Source organism: Lithobates pipiens, unplaced genomic scaffold, assembly GCF_037356315.1.
Source record: "Lithobates pipiens isolate NorthernLeopardFrog02 unplaced genomic scaffold, aLitPip1_a1.2 Scaffold_19, whole genome shotgun sequence".
Lineage (NCBI taxonomy): Eukaryota > Metazoa > Chordata > Amphibia > Anura > Ranidae > Lithobates > Lithobates pipiens.
In genome coordinates, this window is record NW_027507764.1 from 102,099,397 (window position 1) to 102,123,070 (window position 23,674).

Consider the following 23,674-nt stretch of genomic DNA (forward strand, 5'->3'; position numbering starts at 1 on the left):
GGTTCCTTGAGCAGTAAGTGATTTCTGCCTCTCAGGTGTGTAACCACTGACATCAGTGATTTTTTTTAGCTAGCTGTAAGGTGGCAATGGTTCCCAAAGACCACAAGGGTAAGGAGCATACTTCACACTGACCGTCACAATGGTTCCTCTGTTAAAAGGGTTGAGAAAGGTTGCTTTAGAAGTAGATAACTCTTAAAGTGTATCTTACCAAAATAAAATGCCTATTGCAGTGGATGCCCTAAGTGGGAATTGTATTTAAAGTGGAACTTTACCCATAATAACCTGATAACGTGTTCTTTAGCAATGAACATACATTCACCATATGTTACCAAAATAAGTGTGCGCTGTAAATTGTCTCCAGCATCCTTCCTGTTTCTTTTTGCTGAAGGCTTCCATTTTGCTGAAGTCTAGAGCTCTGAGCAGCAGTAAATCTTTAGGCTGTCAGCAGATTGGCCTCTACATTTTTGGCACAGCATCATAAAACAGAGAGCAACTGAGCATGTGTGAGGGTGAGACAGGGTATTACTGAATTTCAAACAGCATAGGCACTTTTTTTCATGGTTTATATAGCTATACCTACAAAAGGGGTCAGCCTGGAGTCATCTAGCGCACGTAATTTTGTGACTAATGTTCCACTTTAAGTGTAGATGTGTTGGAAAAGCAGTGAGCTGATAAAGCAAGCAGGAAATTACATTTACAGGGGTCTTCTAACTGTTCACAAAATACCTCTTGTTTACCATATTGCAAAAAAAGTGACAGTTTTTTTACAGAGACTTGAGAGTTGTGTTGAAAGGTTTTGGACTTGGCAAATTCTGGTGAATTCCACTTGCATTTGACATCAGTTTAAAAAAGTTTGTAAGATCACATAGAATTCATGGACAGGTGTATTTGATCTTCGGTTGACCTCTTTCTGCGTCAGCATTTGACCTCTAGCTAAGCTTCATCCACCTGCCCTAACCGCTTCCCGTCCAGCACACGACGATGTACGTCGACAGAATGGCATGGGCAGGCAAATTGGCATACATCACCTTTTTTATTTATTGTTATTCAAGTGCATGGTATACAATTTAGGTCTAGCAGCAATCTAACCGACATACCACATTCAGATATTTTTTACTTTGATAGCGCGAGGGAACCCCATTTTTCTATATCCAAATTAGTGTACAGGTGCCGGTCGGGACCCCCCGTGAGTGGAGATACCCGCGATCATCTCACAGGGAGGGAGAATGGGGAGATGCCAATTTAAACAGCATCTCCTCATTCTGCCTAGCAACAAGTGACACTGATCTCTGCTCCCTGTGATTGGAGCAGAGATCAGTGTTCTGTAAATCACAGCCATGCCCCCCCACAGTTATAAAGAAACCCCTAGGACCCACTTAACCCCTACACTGCCACCTCCTGGTTAACCCCTTCACTGCCAGTGTCATTTACACAGGAATCAGTGCATTTGTATAGCACTGATTGCTGTATAAATGACAATGGTCTCAAAAATGTGCCAAAAATGTCTGATGTGTCCGCCATAATGTCGCAGTCACAATAAAAATCGCTGATCGCTGACATTACTAGTAAAAAAAAAATTATTAATAAAAATGCCATAAAACTAGCCCCTATTTTGTAAATGCTATAACTTTTGCGCCAACCAATCAATAATCGCTTATTGCGATTTTTTACAAAAAATATGAGGAGAATACGTATCGTAAACTGATGGAAACATTTTTTTTTATATATTTTTGGGGGATATTTATTATAGCAAAAAGTAAAAAATAATGCGTTTTTTTTCAAAATTGTTGCTCTTTTTTTTTTATAGCGCAAAAAATAAAAAACGTAGAGGTGATCAAATACTACCAAAAGAAAGCTCTATTTGTGGGAAAAAAGGACGTCAATTTTGTTTGGGAGCCACGTCGCACGACCGCGCAATTGTCAGTTAAAACCACGCAGTGCCGAATCGCAAAACATGCTCTGGTCTTAAGCCAGCAAAATGGTCCGGGGCTTAAGTGGTTAACATGCTTTTGCTTTCCCATTGATTTGAATTGACAAAGAAACAATTGTAATACCAACAATAGGCTTCACTGGTACAGGCTCTTAGAAAATATGGCTGCAAATATGCTATATTTGTTAGTGGAGTTTAACTCTTAAAATTCATGGAGTTTATACAGGATACGTGGGTGTTTTTCGTTAAACCCATATTTTTATGTTTCTGTTTATATTGTAATTTAGCTGACATTCTGTTAAGCTGTGTATGCATGCACAGGTTTTTTTCAATCAGCCTGGATTCCCCCATCCACATAAGTGAGGTGGATGGAGGAATCCTCTCCGCTCTGCAGCTGGGGCTCCTCTACTGTCCGATTTTACTAATCAGCTGACTGGAAGGTATTATAGCAGTTTCATTTAACAGAAGTAAATCTACTGACCGACTTGTGTTGACCAGAGAGGGCCACACACAGATCGAAATTTGGCTGGTCCTTGCTGAACCAGCCGAATTTCGATCCATACTTGCCCTACTTTAGACAACCCCCTCCTGCTCATCTGTTGGAGCCCTTAAAATATCGAATTTCTAAGACTGGAAATAGCAGCCACATAGCAAGTAGACTGCAGCCTCTGCTCCTTTAGAAGGCATGCTTTTCATGTCTTAGCGGGATATATTGTGCTTTAAAGTTTAGCTCTAATTTTTGTTTCGGACATAGAAATCACAAAACTCTTCTTTATTCATTGCTGTTGTCATATGGCTGAAAGATTCTTCACTGCGTAGTGTTCCATTCCTACAGCCACTTCCCAAACCACATCCGTCAATGTACTATTATCCCCAAGATTGAGCATAGCACACTGTGTTAAAAGACCTAGGAAGAAAGCATTAAGTGTTAGACTCAGAGGTCACCTAACACTTTTCTCTAATATACTTGCGCTTACCATCCTTAAAAGTCTACAATTAGACCACCTGATGGCAAGGCTTTCAGAAGAAAATATCTATGAGAGAAGGGTTTATTTGTCAGTTTTATGTCGTTTTCTTACAAGTAATATTTTAGTGTCACGTTATTTACTGGTAGTTTGCATTGTATGCATGCTAGCACTGCCGGCAGTGTTGTGTACACAGATAGCAGGGTGTAAAAAAACACCCATGCATTATGCTAATAATAAAATTTGACTTAAAGATAGGAATGAGCTTACTGTATTATCATCCAAATAAGTTGTTAGCTTAGAAAATAAATCAATCTATTTGAAACTATGTGGGTGGCACAGTGGTGTAGTGGTTAGTGCTCTCACCTAGCAGTAAAAAGGGTCGTTGGTTTGAATCCCAACCACTACACTACCTGCCTGGAGTTTGCATGTTCTCCCTGTGACTGCGTGGGTTTCCTCCGGGTACTCCGGTTTCCTCCCACACTCCAAAGACATGCAGGTAGGTTAATTGGCTTCTGTCCAAAATTGGCCCTAGTATATGAATGGGGACCTTAGATGGTGGGCTTCTTGAGGGTAGGGACGAATGTGAGTGTGTAATGTACAGGGATAGGGATAGACACTCACTCAGGTTGAACTGGATGGACTGGTGTCTTTATTCAACCTTACTAACTATGAAACTATGAAACTATGAATGTGTATGTTCGTACATATATATATATATATATATATATATATATATAAGCACTATATTGTCAAAAGTATTGGGGGGCCTGCCTTTACACACACATGAACTTTACTGACATCCTAGTCTTAGTCCTTAGGGTTCAACATTGAGTTGGCCCACCCTTTGCAGCTATAACAGCTTCAACTCTTCTGGTAAGGCTGTCCATAAGATTTAGGAGTGTGTGTATGGAATGACCATTGTTCCAGAAGCGCATTTGTGAGGTCAGCCATTGATGTAGCTCAGAAGGTCTGTCTCGCAGAACTTATTCATCCCATCTATTGAGGAGTATTGGGCCACTCCTCCAAAACATTTAGCGGAGGGGGATTATTGTGTAGGGCTGTTTTTCAAGGGCTGGGCTTGGCCCCTTAGTTCCAGTGAAGGGAACTCTTAAGGCATCAGCATATCAAGACATTGTTGACAATATCATGCTCCCAACTTTGTAGGAACAGTTTGGGGATGGCCCCTTCCTGTTCCATGAATGCGCACCAGTGCACAAAGCAAGATCCATAAAGACATGGATTAGAGAGTTTGGAGTGGAGGAACTACAGAATCCTGACCTCAACCTGACAGAACACCTTTGGGATCATTTGGAGTGGAGACTACGAGCCAGGCCTTCTTGTCCAACATCAGTGCCTGGCCTCACAAATGTGCTTCTGGAAGAATGGTCAAACATTTCCCTAGACCAGTGGTTCACAACTCCTGTCCTCTGAACCCACTAACAGGCCAGATTTAAGTATTACCTTGGGGAGATGCAGACTAGAATACTGCAATCACTGAGCAGCAAATTATATCACCTGTGATGTATTTTAGTTTGTTTGCAAACCTGGGCTGTTAGTGGGTCAGGAGGAGAGATGCTCAGAACCACTGCCCTAGACACACTCCTAAACCTTGTGGACAGCCTTCCCAGAAGAGTTGAAGATGTTATAGTGGCAAAGGGTTGGCCAACACAATATTGAAGCCTACGGACTAAGCTTGGGATGCCATTAAAGTTCATGTGCGTGTAAAGGCAGGTGTTCCAAATTACAGTGTGTGTATATATATATATATATATATATATATATATATATATATATATATATATATATATATATTGTAATGGGCTGGTAATGAATGAACTGGTAAAACATAATACAGGGCCACAGAGGAAGTGTTCAGGCAGGTGTGTTCCTGTACTTTTATTCAGGAACACATAAACCAAACAAAAAATCTGCCCATCTAAATTACAATTTATTAACAGGGTTCCCCCTAATAGGTTCTCCTAACACATGCAGGTAGCGCTTGTGCCTTTTTGGTGCTCTATCAGCACTCAGCTTTTTCACTCAGCTGCAGGTAGCCACAGCAGAGAGAGTGAAAGAGTGAATCCTGAGAATCTGCCTGTCCACATATATAAGGGTCTGTGCACAGATGAGACTAATATTGAGGTCTAGTTATCAGGTAAGATGTGGACCTGGGAACAGAGAATTTTTCCAGCTTAAAGCTCTACAAAACCTCCAAGCTCTGGAACCAATTACATGATATTTTCTTTACAGTACACTATTATTACAGAATTTGAAATCTGTTAATTACTGGCATATACAGATATTGATTGAGAGGCTTTTTTGTGATGAACTCCATGCACAATGATTGTTTCCCTCTACCACTTTGCTGAAAACAGAATTGATAGGACATAATCAGCCATTGTCTTATAACAATAATTACAGGAATGAGCAGAGATTGTTCACAACTGGCACAATCTACTTGCAGCTTGCGCTGAAGATGATACTCATTAGAAAAGAACAATCCCCCTGGGTGATTAATGTGCATTGAAGGTATTTTAGCAAACTTTGTTCTAGATTTCTATCTGTTGCTTTCCTGAAGAAATAACTGCTTGTTGACCATGATCTGTGCAGATTGATTCTGAATGGGAGGGTCTGGCTCGTTATAGTCACCTGGTTCACTCTCAGTGCTCAGAAAAGAAAAGTTTCTGTGTCTGCATCCCTTTAGAAATATTTAACCCTTAGAGAGTATCTCACCAAAAAAAAAAAAAAAATCTATTGCAGGGGTTGCCTAAAATTGACTTACATTTTAGTGCAGACTTCTGTAAAAATCAGTGAGCCAATCACACAAGCATGAAATGACATTTTTGGAGGTGTTCTGTATACCAATGGTGTATAGAACCCCTCCAGGTCTTACATAAAATGACAGCACTACAGATTGAAATGTGAATGTATTTTTTCAAATTAAAATATGGCTTGCGTAGCAATTGTATATGCTATGTTTTTTTTTTTCTACTTGCTGTATTTTTTTTGTCTGTGAAAGTGGAGATAGCCTTTAAGTTTGAATTACAAAAATGAAACTCAAGCTATGTTTAAAGTTTGAAAAACTCTTTCTTAGATTCCTGCTGCTTCTGTTTTTGAGATATTAAAATACCAATTTTCTATGCATTTTTAAAGAGAGGGGTTGTGCAGGGAAGTGGGTCAGTGCAGAGATTGTCAACCAATGTAGCAAGCCAGCAGCATGTCTGATTGTCATAGGTGTGTGTAGCCCATTGCATTAAGGTGTGCACCCCAAAGCTCAAACACACATGCCTTTCTCTGCAGCCTCAGCTGTATGAGGTAGTGAATGAAGGGGAAGTTCTCTGTGCTGAGCGGCTTCCTGTTCATTCACAAACAGAAGCATAGTAAACACAGCTTACTACGCTTCAGTTATGAATGGACACAGTGAGTGAGTGTGTTCTTTTAGAAAAGGAAGAGGCCGGTAAATTACATATTTGCTAGCCCCTTCCCCTGCATCCTGAAATATCCCCTGTAGCAGCCAGGGAGAGGGGAGAGGAAGGAAGCCAGCAGCAATGTGGGGCCAACAAGGAGGGGGGGAGCCTGGGTAGTAGGAGGAATCGGCACTGCACATAGTGATTAGGGTGTGCCCAGGCACACCCCCTTTGCACACCTATGCTGATTGTGATGCTCTGCCTAACACAAACGGGCAAACTGGCAACACAGGATAGCACAAAAGGCAAGCGCCTTCCAGTTTGCAAATATCTAATTTAAACACAGAGCTGGTACTCTGGAAAGCAATAGTAGGGTGAGCTGCTGAGAGAATGAGCAGAATCACGACTAATGCCACGTACACACGACCGGACTTTTTGACAGCAAAGGTCAGACGGAACGAGTCCGTCGGACAATTCGATCGCGTGTGGGCTCCATTGGACCTTTGCTTGCCAAAAATCCGGCTGACTTTAGAAATAGAACATGTTTTAAATTTTCCCACCGGAACTCCGCCGGACTGAGAAATCCTTTCATGTGTATGCTAGTCCGACGGACAAAAAACGAGGCTAGGGCAGCTATTGGCTACTGGCTATGAACTTCCTTATTCTACTCCGGTCGTACGTCATCATGTTCGAATCCGTCGGACTTTGGTGTGATTGTGTGTGGCCAAGTCCGTTCAGTCGGAACTCCGCCGAAAGTCCGTCGGAAAGACCGCTGGACCTAGTCCCTCGAAAAGTTAGATCGTGTGTACGTGGAATAAGTCATCCTTTCAGAGCATTAACTCTGCATTTATGTTAGACATTAGAAAGCTGGAAAACTGCCTAATCAGGAGGGGGAGCATGGTGGGGTGAGACAGTTAAGAAAACAGCTTCAGGATTTTTTTTTGCTGGAAGCTTCTGGGATACATTTCTCCACAGTACCTGCAGCTACAGAGATCACTGAGGGCATGTGTTAAAGTTCATTTATTGTTGGATAAAAATATGTAAATACTTGGATGTCAGAAGCATAGGCATGCGCACAGGGTGTGCCAGGGCACACCTTTATCACCCCATGTGGCACAGTTTTCCCCTGTTTGGACCCCTGATATTTCAGTAAAGCATCCTAACGGGGCTCCTAAAAAAATAGTCAAAAATAAAATAGAATTTAAAAAATAAAAATAAAAACTACTGACACCGTCCACTCCCCTACTTACACCAATCTCTTCCAACTGACACTGTCAGTATATACACACACCAGCATATGTGTTTGAGATTTGGGGTGCACGCCCTAATGCAATCGGCTGTGCACACCTAGGGTCAGAAGCCTGTCCACAGTTTCACTTCAGGTCAGGTTATATTCTGCCTGGGTAGTAGTTGTACTTACAATAATATTATAAATATCCAGGTAGTCTAATCTTTCCAAGTTTTCTAAGGTTTGCAGTGATTTACAAAAGAAAAAAAATAGCTACGCAAAGTATATTTCAAAACTTTCCGGTGCATTCTGTAAAGCAAAGAGCAATATGCAAAGGGTAGTGACCCATAGCAAAAAGAGAATTAGAATTAATCCTTCACTCATCTGAATTAGATAAACTCAAATCTGATTGGCTTCTATAGGTTACTGAACATGGCTTGCCATTAATGCCCTTTGCATTGCTTTATTGAGTAAGTGACTAGGTCAGATGTACTTGTAAAAAAAAATATATATGCATGTTTTTATATTACCTAGGCCCCAACGCATCTTTTAATCTAAATCCTCTAAAAAAAAAAAAAAAATTACTTTGAGAATATATAAAGTTTCGTAGAGTAGGATTCTAAAGCTAGCTTGAAGTGAAGTGATTTATTAGAGCTGTCAAATAGTTTCCTATTTTATGAAATCTCTTTATATTATTTTACTGAGATGCGACAGTAAGACGCTCTGAATTGAGATCCCAGTAAGCATTTCATATCAAGCCTCAGACAGTAGAACACTGGTCTAGTAATCCTCCTGCCTGATCTGGTTGGTGTATTGCACTATTAATGGTCTTGAAAACACCGGCTCCTTGCAATCTCTTCAGCGGCTTATTTTAGATTTTGTGTTATTATTTTTCATTTTTTTATTAAGTAAATGATTTTTGCCTACAATCATGACAGACACATCAGGCACGCCAAATGACATCATCTGTCAAGTTTAAGCTGCTACAATACATATTGCAGATTAAGGATGTGTCATTTTATTCTAGGTAGAAAAGTGTGTGGATAGTTTTCATTTTGAAATTGCCATCAGGCCCAGACCATACTGCCTTGTGTTATCTGTTGGGTAAACATTAATATAATACAGGAAAAGATTTCAAGACGCCACTAACTGGCTTCCAGGTGTATGTGAGTAAATGTATGTAAGGAGAGGCTAGAGATACAGTATATAGAGCGGGTGCAAATGTTTGATTATTATTGAAAGAGATACCTGATAACACTTTAAATTGAGCAATCCATTAATTGAGTTCTGCTGGATAACTGCCAGGATCAAAGTGTAGTTTCCAACCAGTCTCAGTCATTGGCTTGCAGTGAGTTAAAGCCAGTAGTAAACCTGGTCCAAAAAGATTTAAAAAAAAGAAAAACCCTGCCATAATGTGCTAGTATGCACCGAATACTATCACATTATTGCAGACTAACCTGTCAAACGCAGCCCTCCAGCACTGCGCTGTAACTGCAGTTATGTCTTCATCTGGTCCTTCTTCCAGTTTTGCAATTCAAACAGCTGGGTTGGGATGGCATCACGATCGCCACACAACACTCTCTGCATTCAGGGCACAATGTTGTCAGCACCTGGAGCTGATGTAAATATCTACTAAACAGCACAAGTTTGGTAGGTTTTCATAATACCTACATGTTAGCCCTTGTACACACAGACTTTGTCCGAAACTGGTGTTGCATACACACGGTCGGACAAAGTTGTCGGAAAATCCGATCGTTCGTAACGTGATGACATAATTTAGTTACGATGGGACTACGTTCAGGCTAGTAGCCAATAGCTTTGGTCTAGGAATTTGATCTGAACATGCGTGGCACTTTGTCTGATTGGAATTATCTACAAACGACAAAGTCCGATCGGATCATGTTGTCGGAAAAATTTTATATCCAGCTCTCATACTTTGTTGGTCGGACACTCCGACGGAAAAAGTCAGATGAAGCCCACACACAGTCGTATTATCCGTCAACACGGTCCGATCGGACATTTTCCATCAGAATGTCCGACCGTGTGTACAAGGGCTAAGACTTATAAGCTTGCAGAAAAGTACAATCTTAACATTGGAGTTTACTACCACTTTAAAGCTGATGCCACACAACTTGCCGATGACAGGATTGGGGCCTTCCAAAGGTCCAACAGCTATTTAGTGGCAAGTCACAATTTGAAATTGCAATGTTTAAGGTAGACTATGGGGGTTATTTACTAAAACAAACAGCTTCCAGTTTATTTTGCCAAAGCTTAATTGACCAAGCTGAAGTTAGATGCTGATTGGCTAATATGCACAGCTGCGCCAAATTCTAAGTGCACCAGTTTTAGTAAATCTCCCCCTGTGTTTGAAGTACATATAATGCTATTTTATTTGAAGAATATGTGCTCAACATACCTGAATAACCAAGTCTTGTTAAAAGAAAGGTGGGATGGTAGCTACACACAAGCGCCGTAGCTGGCCAGCAATTTAATGGTGGACTTTGACTTGTCAGTGTGGTGTTGGCTGGATATTCTGGTAAATCTCTGTGTTATTGTAACATGGGGCAGCAGCTAACAACAGACAGGGCAGGTCCAGCCAGAGTGTAGAATATCACTAGCAAAGGTAACAGGCTGATAATCAGGATAAGGGATGAGGGGTCCTGACATTGTCTGGGTCTAACTTTGTGTCCCAGTGTTCGCCCCGGGGGCATTGACCTGTTGCTGGCTGCTGTTCTTGTCCATTATAGGTTTGCATGCATAGGTATGTCTGCAATATTTGCATTTAAAGCAACATAATTATGATAATTTTCATAAATGGTAATCATCAATTGGTATGTATTGGATTTTAGTGAGCTCTTTTCTATAATCAGCAACTATTATTATCTCCTCACCTAAACCTCAGTTGGTCCTGATGAAACTCTGTGAGAAACGTGTTGACTTAAGTGGATCCATCAGTAAAAGACCAAATAAAATTGGTTTATTCGACGTGTCTATGCATTATTTATTGTAGGTAATACTGGGTAATATACAGTGATAGTCAGGAGGAGATGCTGTTAATTATGTGTGTAAATGAACTGCCTTAACCCTCTTGGGCATGGAGTTCACCAAATCTTCATAGGTTGCCACTGGATTCCTCTTCCACTCATTTATGACATCATCACGGAGCTGGTGGATGTTAGAGACCTTGTGTTCCTCCGCCTTCCACTTGAGGATGCCCCACAGATGCTCAATAGGGTTTAGGTCTGGAGACATGCTTGGCCAGTCCATCACCTTTACCCTCCGCTTCTTTGCAAGGCAGTGGTCATCTTGGAGGTGTGTTTGGGGTCATTATCATGTTGAAATACTGCTCTGCAGCCCAGTCTCCGAAGGCAGAAGATCATACTCTGCTTCAGTATGTCACAGTACATGTTGGCATTCAGGGTTCCCTCAGTGAACTGTAGCTCCCCAGCACCGGCAGCACTCATGCAGCCCCAGACCATGACACTCCCACCACCATGCTTGACTGTAGGCAAGACACACTTGTCTTTTTACTTCTCACCTATTTGCCACCACACAAGCTTGACACCATCTGAACCATATACGTTTATCTTGGTCTCATCAGACCACATATATGGTTCCAGTAAGCCATGTCCTTAGTCTTCTTGTCTTCAGCAAACTGTTTGCAGGCTTTCTGGTGCATCATCTTTAGAAGAAGCTTCCTTCTGGGATGACAGCCATGCAGACCAATTTGATGCAGTGTGCGGCGTATGGTCTGAGCAGTGACAGGCTTACCCCCCACCCCTACAACCTCTGCAGCACTGATGGCAGTACTCATATGTCTATTTCCCAAAGACAACCTCTGGATATGGCACGGAGCATGTGCACTCAACTTCTTTGGTCGACCATGGCAGGGCCTGTTCTGAGTGGAACCTGTCCTGTTAAATTGCTGTATGGTCTTGGCCACTGTACTACAGCTCAGTTTCAGGATCTTGGCAATCTTCTTATAGCAATTTTGAGGAAATTTAAATTCTAAGAATTCCAAATTCTTTTCTAATCTTCTTATAGCCTAGAAAACAAAAAGAGGTAGCTGCGCTGACAGTGACACCCCTTGTAGTGAACCAGTGCTAAATGCAAAATGATTAGAAATATGTGAATATACAAACAAACAAGTAAAAAGGCCAACATGAATTAAGTGCTTAAATGAATATGAATCCTGTTGAATGTGATGATAAAAAATAAAAATTTAAATAAAAGTGAATGTAAAATAAAAGAACTCAAATAGTCAATAAAGTCCTAGTGATGACACCCCGACAGTGTCCTGGTCTGCTGCTCTCAGAGTTGTTATCCAGGATCTTTTAAGCTGAACCCTGCCAGGGTGTCTAGTTTCAAGCATAAATGCAATCATTTTGCATTTAGCACTGGTTCACTACCAGGGGTGTCACTGTCAGCACAGCTACCTCTTTTTGTTTTCTAGTGTTTATGTGTGTATCCCATATAGTAGCTGCTGCTATAAGTTTGTGTTTAGTTATAATCAAATTTGTTAGGAGCGCCATCTTTCTAGGCCATCTTTACGTAGAGCAACAATTATTTTTTTCAAATCCTCAGAGAGTTCTTTGCCATGAGGTGCCATGTTGAACCTCCAGTGACCAGTATGAAAGAGTGAGAGCGATAACACCAAATTTAACACACTTGCTCGACATGACACCGGGGAGGCAAAATGGCTAATTTGGCCCAATTTGAACATTTTTACTTAGGGGTGTACTCACTTTTGTTGCCAGAGTTATTTTGGGGGAACAGCAAGTTTACACTGTTATACTAGCTGTACACTCATTACTTTACATTGTAACAAAGTGTAGTTTCTTCAGTGTTTGAAAAAAATATAATCAAATATTTACAAAAATATGAGGGGTGTACTCACTTTTGTGAGATACTGTAGATGACCACCAGAACAAACAATGTCACCTTCTGGGATGCAATCCAGATATTCAAAAATGTGTTCAGAGTGAGCCATACTGTCATTCAGTAAGATGTAGAACAGCGGTGTTTCAAATGTTCCTATGCGTGGACTAATTATTTTATGCCTTGTACACGCGGTCAGACCCGTGGTAACGAACGAACGTCATCATGTTCCGAACTATTGGATTTTCCGACAACTTTGTCCAACCGTGTGTATGCAACACCAGTTTAGGACAAGATCCGTCGGAAAAAATCTGACGGATTTTGTTGTCGGAATGTCAGACCGTGTGTACAAGGCATAAGTGTTACAAATTCTGGGACCTCCACTTGCCATATTGACTTTGTTTTTGGGACCATTTAAATATAAGTCCTATATGAATTCTATTGAATTAAAGTGTATGTGTAGCATTTTTTAAGGTTTGGATTAAGTGGTAAAGGGTTAAAACACCTATCTGTTAATTTTATTGTTGTCTATGCCCTGTTTGGGGGATTTTTCTTCTCTTCTTGTCCTGGAGTGAAGGAAATTCCCATGATATACAGTTGTCACTGGAACATTTCTTCCTATTAGCAGATTTCCCCTCACCTCTTGCTCTGGTGACTGCTGTAAGATTTTGCATCTCCCTTAAGCCGCGTACACACGACCGGACTTTCAGGCAGACTAGGTCAGACGGGATCAGTCCGTCTGACAATCCGATCGTGTGCGGCTAGTCCGACTGTTTTTTAAACAAAAAATCAGATGGACCTAGAAATAAAACATGTTTCAAATCTATCCGATGGACTCAAGTCCGCGGACTAAAAATCTGTGTGCTAGTCTGACGGACCAAATTCGACGCTAGGGCAGCTATTGGCTACTGGCTATTGAACTTCCTTGTTTAGTCCCGTTTACATCATCACATTCAAAACGAACAGACTTTTGACCAGACTTAGTCTGTTCGTATGTGGCCAAGTCCGTTCGTTCGGAAAGTCTGTCGGACCTCCACCAAAAGCCCGTCGGGAAGACCGTCGGACCTAGTCCGTCGAAAAGTCCGATCATGTGTACGTAGCATAAGGTATCCTGTTTCCCTGTGTGTGCACTAAGACAAATAGAGAGGATGAATCTTCCCGGCAGAGACACCAACAGAAATGAAAACTTGTCAGAGGGTCTAACCCTTTCCTAAACTTTTCAAATACGAAAAAAAGGTTTGTCTTTACATATACTTTAATATAATTTCCATTGATTGATTGATCCCAAAAAAAGTAAGATAAAGAGGGAGGAGATATGACAATAATAACCCCCTGTACCGTGCCCTTTTACTATATTGCATAGAGGAGGTGTGGAGTTAAAGGTGCAAATTTTCATTAACATATATTTAAAAATTTTTGTGTTTTCAAAAATATGAATCATAAAATTTTTATTCTTTTTTTATTTGATCTTTTCTTTAGAATTTTTTGATTCGGTACAAGTTTAAGATGATTGAGTGGCAATTGAGTAACATTTTCAACAGTACCCATCACATTTATCTTTACCTTAAATATTCTTTAGAATTGAAAACTAGAAACAGATGTGTGGCAGATGATGAAAAACAAATGCAATAAAAAAAAAAATCGATGCACACATTGCTAGCATTGTTCTAGCTGTACTATGCATAGAATTTCCAAGTCTGTCTAATAGGTTTAATGCTGAACTCTGGTAAAATTACATAAAAACAATATATACTCTGGCAAACACAGGCTATATGCACCGCTTAAATAGATACACAAGTTCTTGTAGTTCTGTCCAGACAGTCCTGAGATTCAGGCAAGACAACCAGTCTGGTGATCTGACCCTACTGTAGTTAAAGTATAAAGGCAAAATATTTTTTTTCTCATTTTATAGAAAGTAGGGGAGGTTATAACCTCTATCACTTTTTATTTATTTATTTATTTATTGTCGTATGTGTTCCATTGGAGAGATTTCCCTTCACTTCCTGCCTAAACGTCACAACAGGAAGTGAGAGGAAATGACTCCAAAGTGAGGGATTCCCTGCTTGTCACCAGAATCACTGGAACAATTTTCCCCAATGGGAGATTTCTCCTTTATTCTTGTTCTGGTGACAATCCAAAATTTGGGATTTTCTTTCACTCTCTTTCAGTAATAACAATAAACATGACACATAGAGAGCATGGATCTCCTTAACAGGGTCACAGACAGCAATAAAAGACTAATAGGTGTTTTAGTTCCTCTTTGTGCTATACAAAAAAAAAAAATTGCCTTTAGTTAGACTTTAAGCAATACATATTGGTCATCACTCTTAACTGGGTAGTGAAGCAGAAGATTGATGAGTGCATCCCTCTATTTTCTCTTCTGGTCATCATGCTTCTTGTCAGTACTTGAGCAGTGCAAAACATCTGATTGGCCCCAAGTGCTGTCCCTCCATCAAGCAGCAATGACAAGCAGCTGATATCAAGTCTAATTCAGACAGTAAAACCTTGGATTGAGGGTAACTTGGTCTAAGAGTGTCTTGCCAGACATAAATGTTGACTTGATGAATGAGCGAGAAAAGAAAGAGGCTTTCACCATGTGAAAAAATCAGTGTAGTGGCCACATCCCTGGAATATGTAGATCAAAAGAATTATTCCCCCTTATCTAGGACTTTAAAGGCCACAGACACTGACATGGGTAGAAAAAGATTTTATTACATAAAAAAGATGGTTCAGGTCACAACAAATAATCAAATATTAAAAGATGTCTAGCATCTAATACTGTATGCATGTGATCAACATAACAAAGGACAAACCATAACAATACATATAAAATGACACTAGTACTCTCCAGTGGATGGTAATCCCTGGTTACCGGACGCGTCTCCAGTTTAACACCTTCCTCAGGGTGAGAGAGTAAATATAAGTACGGTCAAAAATAGTTTAACTCCAAGAGAGAGACTCCATGCAGAAAGAAAAGGAGGCAACTGTCAACTGGGGGTGCAGATAAACGCCAGCCTAGAAAGTTTAACTCAAATAGAAAGACAGGAGCTAGCCGGGGCTTCATAATAAAGCTCCAAGATCAATGGATAGCGCCGGATAAACCCTGACTTCATGCATATGCCATATGTCTAAGATGGTGTGGACCTAGGTGGTGTCTCCTCTCTCTCTGCAATGCCTTTACATTTTATGTAAAGCCCCGGCTAACGTATGACCTTATCTTCGGCAGAACATATACCATCTGCATCACACTGCTGGAACCCAGTGGCTGCTGCCCACCTGTTATTAAACAGATTTGGGAATCTACAGTTCTAAATTCATATTGATTCTAGGCTGGCGTTTATCTGCACCCCCATCCTGACCGTTGCCTCATTTTCTTTCTGCATGGAGTCACTCTCTTTGAGTTTTTTGACTACTCTTTATATCTACTCTCTTCCCCTGATGAAGGTGTTAAACTGGAGATGCGTTGGATACCAGAGATTACCATCTACTGGAGATTACTAGTGTCATTTTATATGTATTGTTATGGATTTTCTTTTGTTATGTTGATCACATGCATACAGTATTAGAAGCTAGACATCTTTTAATGTTTGATTATTTGTTGTGACCTGAACCATCTTTTTTATGTAATAAAATCTTTTTCTATTCATGTCAGTTTCTGTGGCCTTTAAAGTCCTAAAGAAGGGGGAATACTTATTTTGATCTGATAAACAAGCAATGTCTTGATATACAAGTAGAGTCATGTCACAACTGTGTATAAAAGAGAAGAGAGGCACCTCTAAATGTAGCAATATGGTTACATTTAATGAAGGTACAACATTTAGCAATTCACATGGTTAATGATTAAAACAGGCACATCTAAGTGTGCAGGCAGGGGTAAAACTGTCCACATAGAGCGCCCTCAGCACCGCCATCGACATCACCCCTTCCACACTGTGCTCCATGAGTGCTTCAAGCCTCACTTTCAGATTGCTCTACTGCAGGGTAGTCTTCCCAGTCACAATTTCAGGCTGACAGTGGTAAGAGCCAGCGGTGCGGATGATGGTCTATGTGGACAGATTTACCCCTGAGGCCTGCATACTTAGATGTGCCTCTTTTAATCATCAACCATGTGAGTTGCTCATTATGCTCAATGTTGTACCTTCATTAAATGTAACCACATTGCTACACATAGAGGCGGCTCTCTTCTCTTTTATACTCTGTAGCTCCTGTTGGATTTTGCTTCTAATCCCCTTGTGGAGGCTGCCACCATGTTATGGTTACACAACCTATCACATTGCTATAATCCTTTTATATGAATTATAAACTGAAGGGCCTATGAATAAATGGTTGTGGAACAAATAATATGAGTATCCATTATTTCTTATGGGGAAATTTGCTTTGATATACGAGTGCTTTGGATTACAAGCATGTTTCCGGAACGAATTATACTCGCAATCCAAGGTTTTACTGTACTTCAATTTGTTCCATTTAAAAGTACATGTAATTATATTTTTTTTAAATAGACGTCTAACTGAATGTGTTGTTTTATAGAGTTTTTCCTAGAGTTCAATTTAAAGCTGAACTCTATGCAGATTTAAGAGACCCAATTGAACACAACTATACTGTATATTGAATAATATATCATTAAATTTATTTTTTATTTATTTTTTAAATGCAAGCAGTGTATGTACCTGTATCTGATCTACTTGTCTCTTGCAATCCCCATACAGCAGAGTTCAGAATGGGAGAGGAAAGGGCAACACATGGAGCCAATCGGTTCATGTTTTAACAAGGAGCATGTTTTTAGCCTATAGAAAGCAGAGTGGCAGAGAAGTTAGCACAATACTGTATTAATATTACTGAAAAATGTGTTGCGCTATCAATATGAGGTGCATAATATTATAATATTTAATCAATCTAGTAAAAATTAATATATATAAAAACTATATATATATATATATATATATATATATATATATATATATATATATATATATATATATATATAAAGCTATATCTATATATCAAAAGCTGTGAATAAGAATGTGTAAAGCCTGGTTCACACCTATGCATTTTGCAGTTTACATATATGTATCAACAAAAATCCATATTTCAGCGTGAATAGCAAAATCTTCACACCCAAAAGTGCAAACCCAATTCTCAAGCCGCTTATAAGCTACTCTCCCCCCAAGATGGGGGTCTAGCTGCACATTATCCCAGTGTCCCTATGACATGGATGGTTATCAGAAGCCAAGTTTCCAGGATGGGTTACTATACAACCAGGATGTTCAACAGTGGGCTCGGCAAAAGGGAGAGACAAAGGAGGAACTCATGGTGTAGTTAATAAAAATCCAGACATTTTAATGAAGGTTAAAACTATTTTCAAGAAGGCAAGAGCAAAATCGCATATAAAACAATCAATCACATGCAGACACCCCAGCTGGTGTAATAAAGTCACCACTGTAGCTCTCCCGACTAGCTTTGTTCAAAGGAACATTATCAAGGGATAAAGGAATATATATTAAAGTATTAAAGTATTCTCCTTTACTGTCCAATCACAGGCTGGGGGTGGGACCAGGACAATCTATGCTAAGAGGAAGTGGGTTGAATAATGTAGGTTGTCATTTAACCTAATTGACTGAGGGCATCTGGTGGTGAACAAGAAGTACTGCCAGGGACAGCAGGATTGAAGGTGAATATTTTAGCAAAAGCTGTTTTATTATATCTATTAAATTTTTTCATTTATGAAATAAGTTTCCGTCATCGTGAATATAAAGAACACACTCTCACAAAGCACACATGTGAACTTCTATTAATAAAATCGTGCAATCAATATAGAACTTGATTTTTCATTTAAGTACTTTACATTTAAAATCATTTTACTCACAAAGCGGTATATTCTAGTATTTTAGAAAGAGCAATGTGTTAAAAATAAAAAGTTGAAACTGTTTGAAAGTAGAATAACCTTCAGGAAAAACAATATTATCGCTTCAAATGTAGCATGGAGAATCGGATGACTGCTTTTTCTGAGCCCTTTCGACCTAGAGACATAGGCATTGTCATTATTAGTGATGCATTCTCGTTCAGGGGACCCAGAGCATGATGATCACACAAGCCCATTTAACTCTTCTGTGCATGATAAGACAACAGCACAGTGTAGAAAATGAGATTTGCTCTGGGAGTTTGAGAGATAATGAAAAATTGAATACATTGCCGAGTGCTAGGTATGTAAAGTACACTTAGTAACTGCTGCATTTTTCATAAACAGTTACCTAACATAAATTGCAATTTCTTTATAGAAGTGTGAAATTTTCCATTTTCACTGTGTTCATAATGATAATCACATGCAGTGGTAACTTTACAATTAACAGCATTAACCTTAAAGGTAACTTGTCAGGATCGTAATTGACAGTCAAGGCTCTGATTCAGCGGTGCTGCTACTTCTAGGGCAGAGCACGCCTCTACGGATGCCAAGATAAGTCTGCCTGCCCTAGGACTAGTAATCATTCCAGGAATCAGATGGTGATAGCACGGACTGGGTCACAGGTTACTGTTGCCCTGAAATCTCTTATTCACATACATTTTCGGGAGATGAAAACTCTAAATGAATGCTATGAAGTTTGTTAAAGCACCATGTATCATAAACAACTGACACTGATTTCATTTTTTTTTTAATACTTGATTTTACTTTGTTTTTATCATTTGTTGTATCTCAGTTTATCTGATGTTATACAGTTTCTTTGTAGCTACTTTATGTCTACATCCATGTAGCATTCTCTACATTGTTTTTCAGAATAAGCTACAAGTCTCACAAGACTACAAGTTTCACAAGTTTCAACACACAATTTGCAGTAGACCATGACTGAAAATTGTGTGTTGAAACATGTGAAACTTGTAGTCCCCTTCAGAAGCCTATGTGACAGGGTGACAATTCAAAAGAACAATTGGAAGATAGGGACAGAGAGTGGTCTCCCTAAACCAGGAAGTGCCTCAACCAGGCAGGGTCAGTAGTTGGGTCAACAAATATTATTGTCCTGAAAGCTGCAGATTAAAAAGTTTGAAAGTAAATTCTGAAATTATATTAGAATGTTAAGGCTTATATTATATTTTAGTCATTTGTATTACAAGGACAGGGATGTATAGTGTATTTTCAATTAATACATGTATATTACCCTAATGTAGTGGTCTCCAAACTGCGGCCCTATGCATGCCTTTATCCAGGCCTTTGAAAATTCTTCCCACAGATATGAAGTTCTTTTCCTCCCACTGATACTGATGATGGGGCACTATTCCTACCACTGACACCAAAGATTGGCAATATTCTTACCACTGATGCCAATGGTGGGGCACTATTCCTCCCACTGACACCCATGATGGGATTCCTCCCACTGATACCAATGATAAAGCATTATCCCTATCACTAATAGACATTATGGGGCACAATTCCTCCTCCTACTGACCACGGAGGTTTTGTCATTTTTTACTCCCATTTGCCACAGTCCAGCACCCCTAAATTCTGGCTCTTTGTTTAAAAAGTTTGGAGACGCCTGCCTTAAAGTAATTCATTATTTTTATACTTGCACTTCAATGTTGTACTAAAAATAGTGTAGTGCTCTTCCTCTATCAGAGGAGTGTAGTATAAACCCAAAGTAGTGCGGTGCACCAACATTTAAACCGCAGGGTGGAATCTTCGGAGTATAGAGGGGTAAAAGAAACATTGAGCGCCAGTCACTTTTTATAAATTTATGGCTGGATGAACTTCTGGAAGAAAGAGTCGAGGATACAGGAAACCCCCAAAAATGTCCAAAAATAGGGCTTACAGCTAGTAGGGAGAATATCAATTTCCAACCCATTATATGGAGTAGCTGGTGTTTGCCATTCTCAGATTTCCAAACAGTAGATATTGTTGTTTGACTTTTCAAAAGTAAAACTTCCTTTTCTAAGTTTCAATGGATGCTTCTTTTTCTCTAATCAACTTTAGGTCCATGACTCTCTGATGCACACGTACATTATATAACCCCTAGAAATAGTGTACTTATTGAAGTCAGCACCATCTAGTGACCAAATAGATGGTGCTTTCTTGAATCCAACAAATACACAAAGCCAATATATCCAAACCTTAGATTTTAATGGTAAATCATATAATTTTTTAACGTAATTTCCATATGGTCTCACATTAAAATATTAGCTTTAGGAGGTGTGGTTTGTAAACCTAGGAATCAGACGTCTGGTTTGTTAGCTCCTGCTCTGGCCAGTGTTCCAAATGTCACAACTGTTTCAGCAGTGACTATGCAGAACAAAGAGAGGGAAAAGGACACCGGGGAACCTCACATCCCCTGAAACCCCTCCCAAGCTTCACAGCCTAAAAATGTTTTCTGATCCAAGTGTGGTGCTGGCACAGGAGGCTGTCAAGATGGTGCCCACATCTGCCTTCTCTGCACCAGAGGCAGTGTGCCAACAAGGATGAGGACCAACTTCTCTTGCAGGAAAGCCCACTCAGCCAACCTCCTTCGCCTACCCTTCTTGGACAGTGAACGTCCAGCAGCACTCCTTGGGGCTGTTGGATGAGCTGCTGCCTCCCCTTGTAGTTTGCACCAAATCTTACTACAAAGAGAGTAGCACCATCACAGCACAATGTAGCTGTGCAGTAGCTTCCAAAAAAGCCACAACCATATGCCTGGCAACCCAATCTCTCTTCTTCAGGAGAGGAGGCAAGCAGCCCTACATACTAAACACAGTGACATACTAAACACAATTCTGCACTGCATACATCTACTGACCAGACCTGGTATGTATCAGGGGACCCCTTTATGCCTCCACAGCTAAAGGCTAAGAGGCACTCACAGCCATGTAATTCATGGCCATCATTCTGACTCCTCTGACTCTGAGCCTGACCAATCTTCTTACCCCTAATGGTGTGAATACATAAAGTGCATTTCCACTGAACAGGATTTTCTTTTGCTAATACGATAGTTCATGAAGCTTAGCAGGTAGAAATCCTGGAAGAGGAACTGCATCTCACTAAAACAGAGGTTACCCAGCTTCATAATCAGCTTATTGCTCAATCTTCTTCACTCAGAGACTATAAGCTTCACCTATTGGACTTGAACCCCAATAATATTACAGTCAGAGGCCTCTCTGACCCTACACAGGATTCTGACCTGAAACAAATCCTCCAGGCCCACCATCCATCCACCGGACAATCCGATCGTGTGTGGGCTAGTCCGATCGTTTTTCTAATAAAAAATCAGACAGACCTAGAAATAGAACATGTTTCAAATCTAGCCGACGGACTCAATTCCAACGGACTAAAATTGGGAAAACCGTTCATCTGTGTGCTGGTCCGATGGACCAAATACGATGCAAGGGAAGATATTGGCTACTGGCTATTGAACTTCCTTGTTTAGTCCCATTTACATCATCACGTTCAAAATGAACGGACTTACGAACGGACTTAGTCCGTTTGTGTGTGGCCAAGTCCGTTCATTCTCAAAGTCCATCGGAAATCCACCGAAAGTCTGTCCGGAAGACCGTCAGACCTAGTCTGCCGGAAAGTCAGGTCGTGTGTACGCGGCATCAGAGAATGCACAGCAGTTTTTCAAACACAATATTTGGGGAAAAAATACACTTTTTTAAAATGCAAAAAAACACAATACATAAGCCAGTTATTTTGTAAAATATAAAAGATCATGTTACACTAAATAGATACCACACATGACAAAAAACAAAAATTTTACTATCCATAGACAATCCTTCAAAAGGCCTTTACAGATAACAACTTTAGATTTACAGAGGAGGTCTAGTGCTAGAATTACTGCGCATGATCTGGCATTCGCAACGATACCGCACATGTGTGGGATGATGGCTGCTTGTGTGCATGCAGAGACCAAATCAAATCCTAAATTTTTGCCCCCTGATCCTGATGCCCCCTCCTACTGCTTGTAATAGCATTCGAGCAGCTAGTTAGCCACTCCAATTGCTATTACAAGAGAGTCAACTGTTGGCTCTAAAAAACTGTACTGGAGTGATGCCTGCAGCTGTAGGCATCACCCCGGTACAACCACTTGAAGTCAAATGATGTACTAGGTATGAGATTTAGTGGCAAGTCTGGCAACTCATTGCTAAACTGGGATGTTTAATAAACCCATTTTTATCTTTTAGTTTCTGCTGGCATCGCTGGCTGTTCGAAAAACGTATTTTCCAGGCAGAGTGATACCAAATGTACTTCGTCTGGGACAGGAGCGAGCACTATAGTACCTTCAGAGCTGCTTGCTTCATCTGGTGCCGAGTCTATCCACTCTGATGCTCTGGTATGGTGGGTCAGCAACCTGCGATCTAGGCGTGCTGAACCACCATCCCAGAGTAGGAGGTCGAGGGCCAAATCAGAGGGCTTTGAGGTCCACAGGTTAAACACCTCTGGTGAGCAACTAGAAGCACACTAGACACGCATCTCTTGTTTCTGATTCCACCGTTTCTGTTCAGTAGATCCTTTATATCTTCCTCCTTTAGCCCTTAGTCAACAGCAATGCCTCTTTGTTCACTATGATATGCAGATCTTTGCTTTCAAAACTGATGATCCTGGCTTCATTTAATTTCCTGCTTAGCTTAGCATCAGTTATCACCATAGATCTTGATGACAACGTGGTGCATAGCTACTGTGATTTTTGGGGTACTAGTATGGCTATTCCGCTAAACTTGCCTTCAGACTTTCCAGTTTAATTGCCTAAGAAGTGGCAAATTGAAGAGATCACTTGAATGTTTGAACTGGGTTTTATGGAGGAGATAGTTTTATTATTTTCTGAGAGCCACTTTATTTACTACGTTACAATATCACTCCTACAGCATACTGTTTTCATCTTCTGATTTTAGCGTCTCTAAACTACTGTTACCAATATCGCAAAGTTGTGACTGATTGTGTTAACCTGTTCTAAAAGGCCTGAGGTTATTCGCTTTACCTCCCACTAGGCTGTCACGCTCATTCCCCCACTTGTGAATGACACCACTCTTCACCCGCAGGACGGCATACAGGTGTGGCTCCAGGGTGGCTCCAGGGTGGCTCTCAGAAACAATTTAACAGCTTTTTTTTTTCTCTCTCTTTTCATATGCACTTCTTCTTTAGGTACATCATCAACAACTGGAGGCCGCAATGTTCATTTTAGTAGTGTGCCTCTTTTGCTTCTGAGCTGCCTGTTCCAGGGGCAAGGGAGCCACAAAAATAGGTGGGAAAAAACTTTTTCTGCAGAGTTACCTCTTACTGAGCCCACTTTGAAGGCCTGTAACTGTT

At 40.3% G+C, this 23,674-nt stretch overlaps 1 protein-coding gene across 2 annotated transcripts in view; it reads left to right on the forward strand.

Moving 5' to 3' along the window:
- Window positions 1–23,674, forward strand: part of ADARB2 (adenosine deaminase RNA specific B2 (inactive)) — an 805,999-nt gene that overhangs the window by 505,010 nt on the left and 277,315 nt on the right. The gene's annotated exons all lie outside the window — the stretch shown is intronic.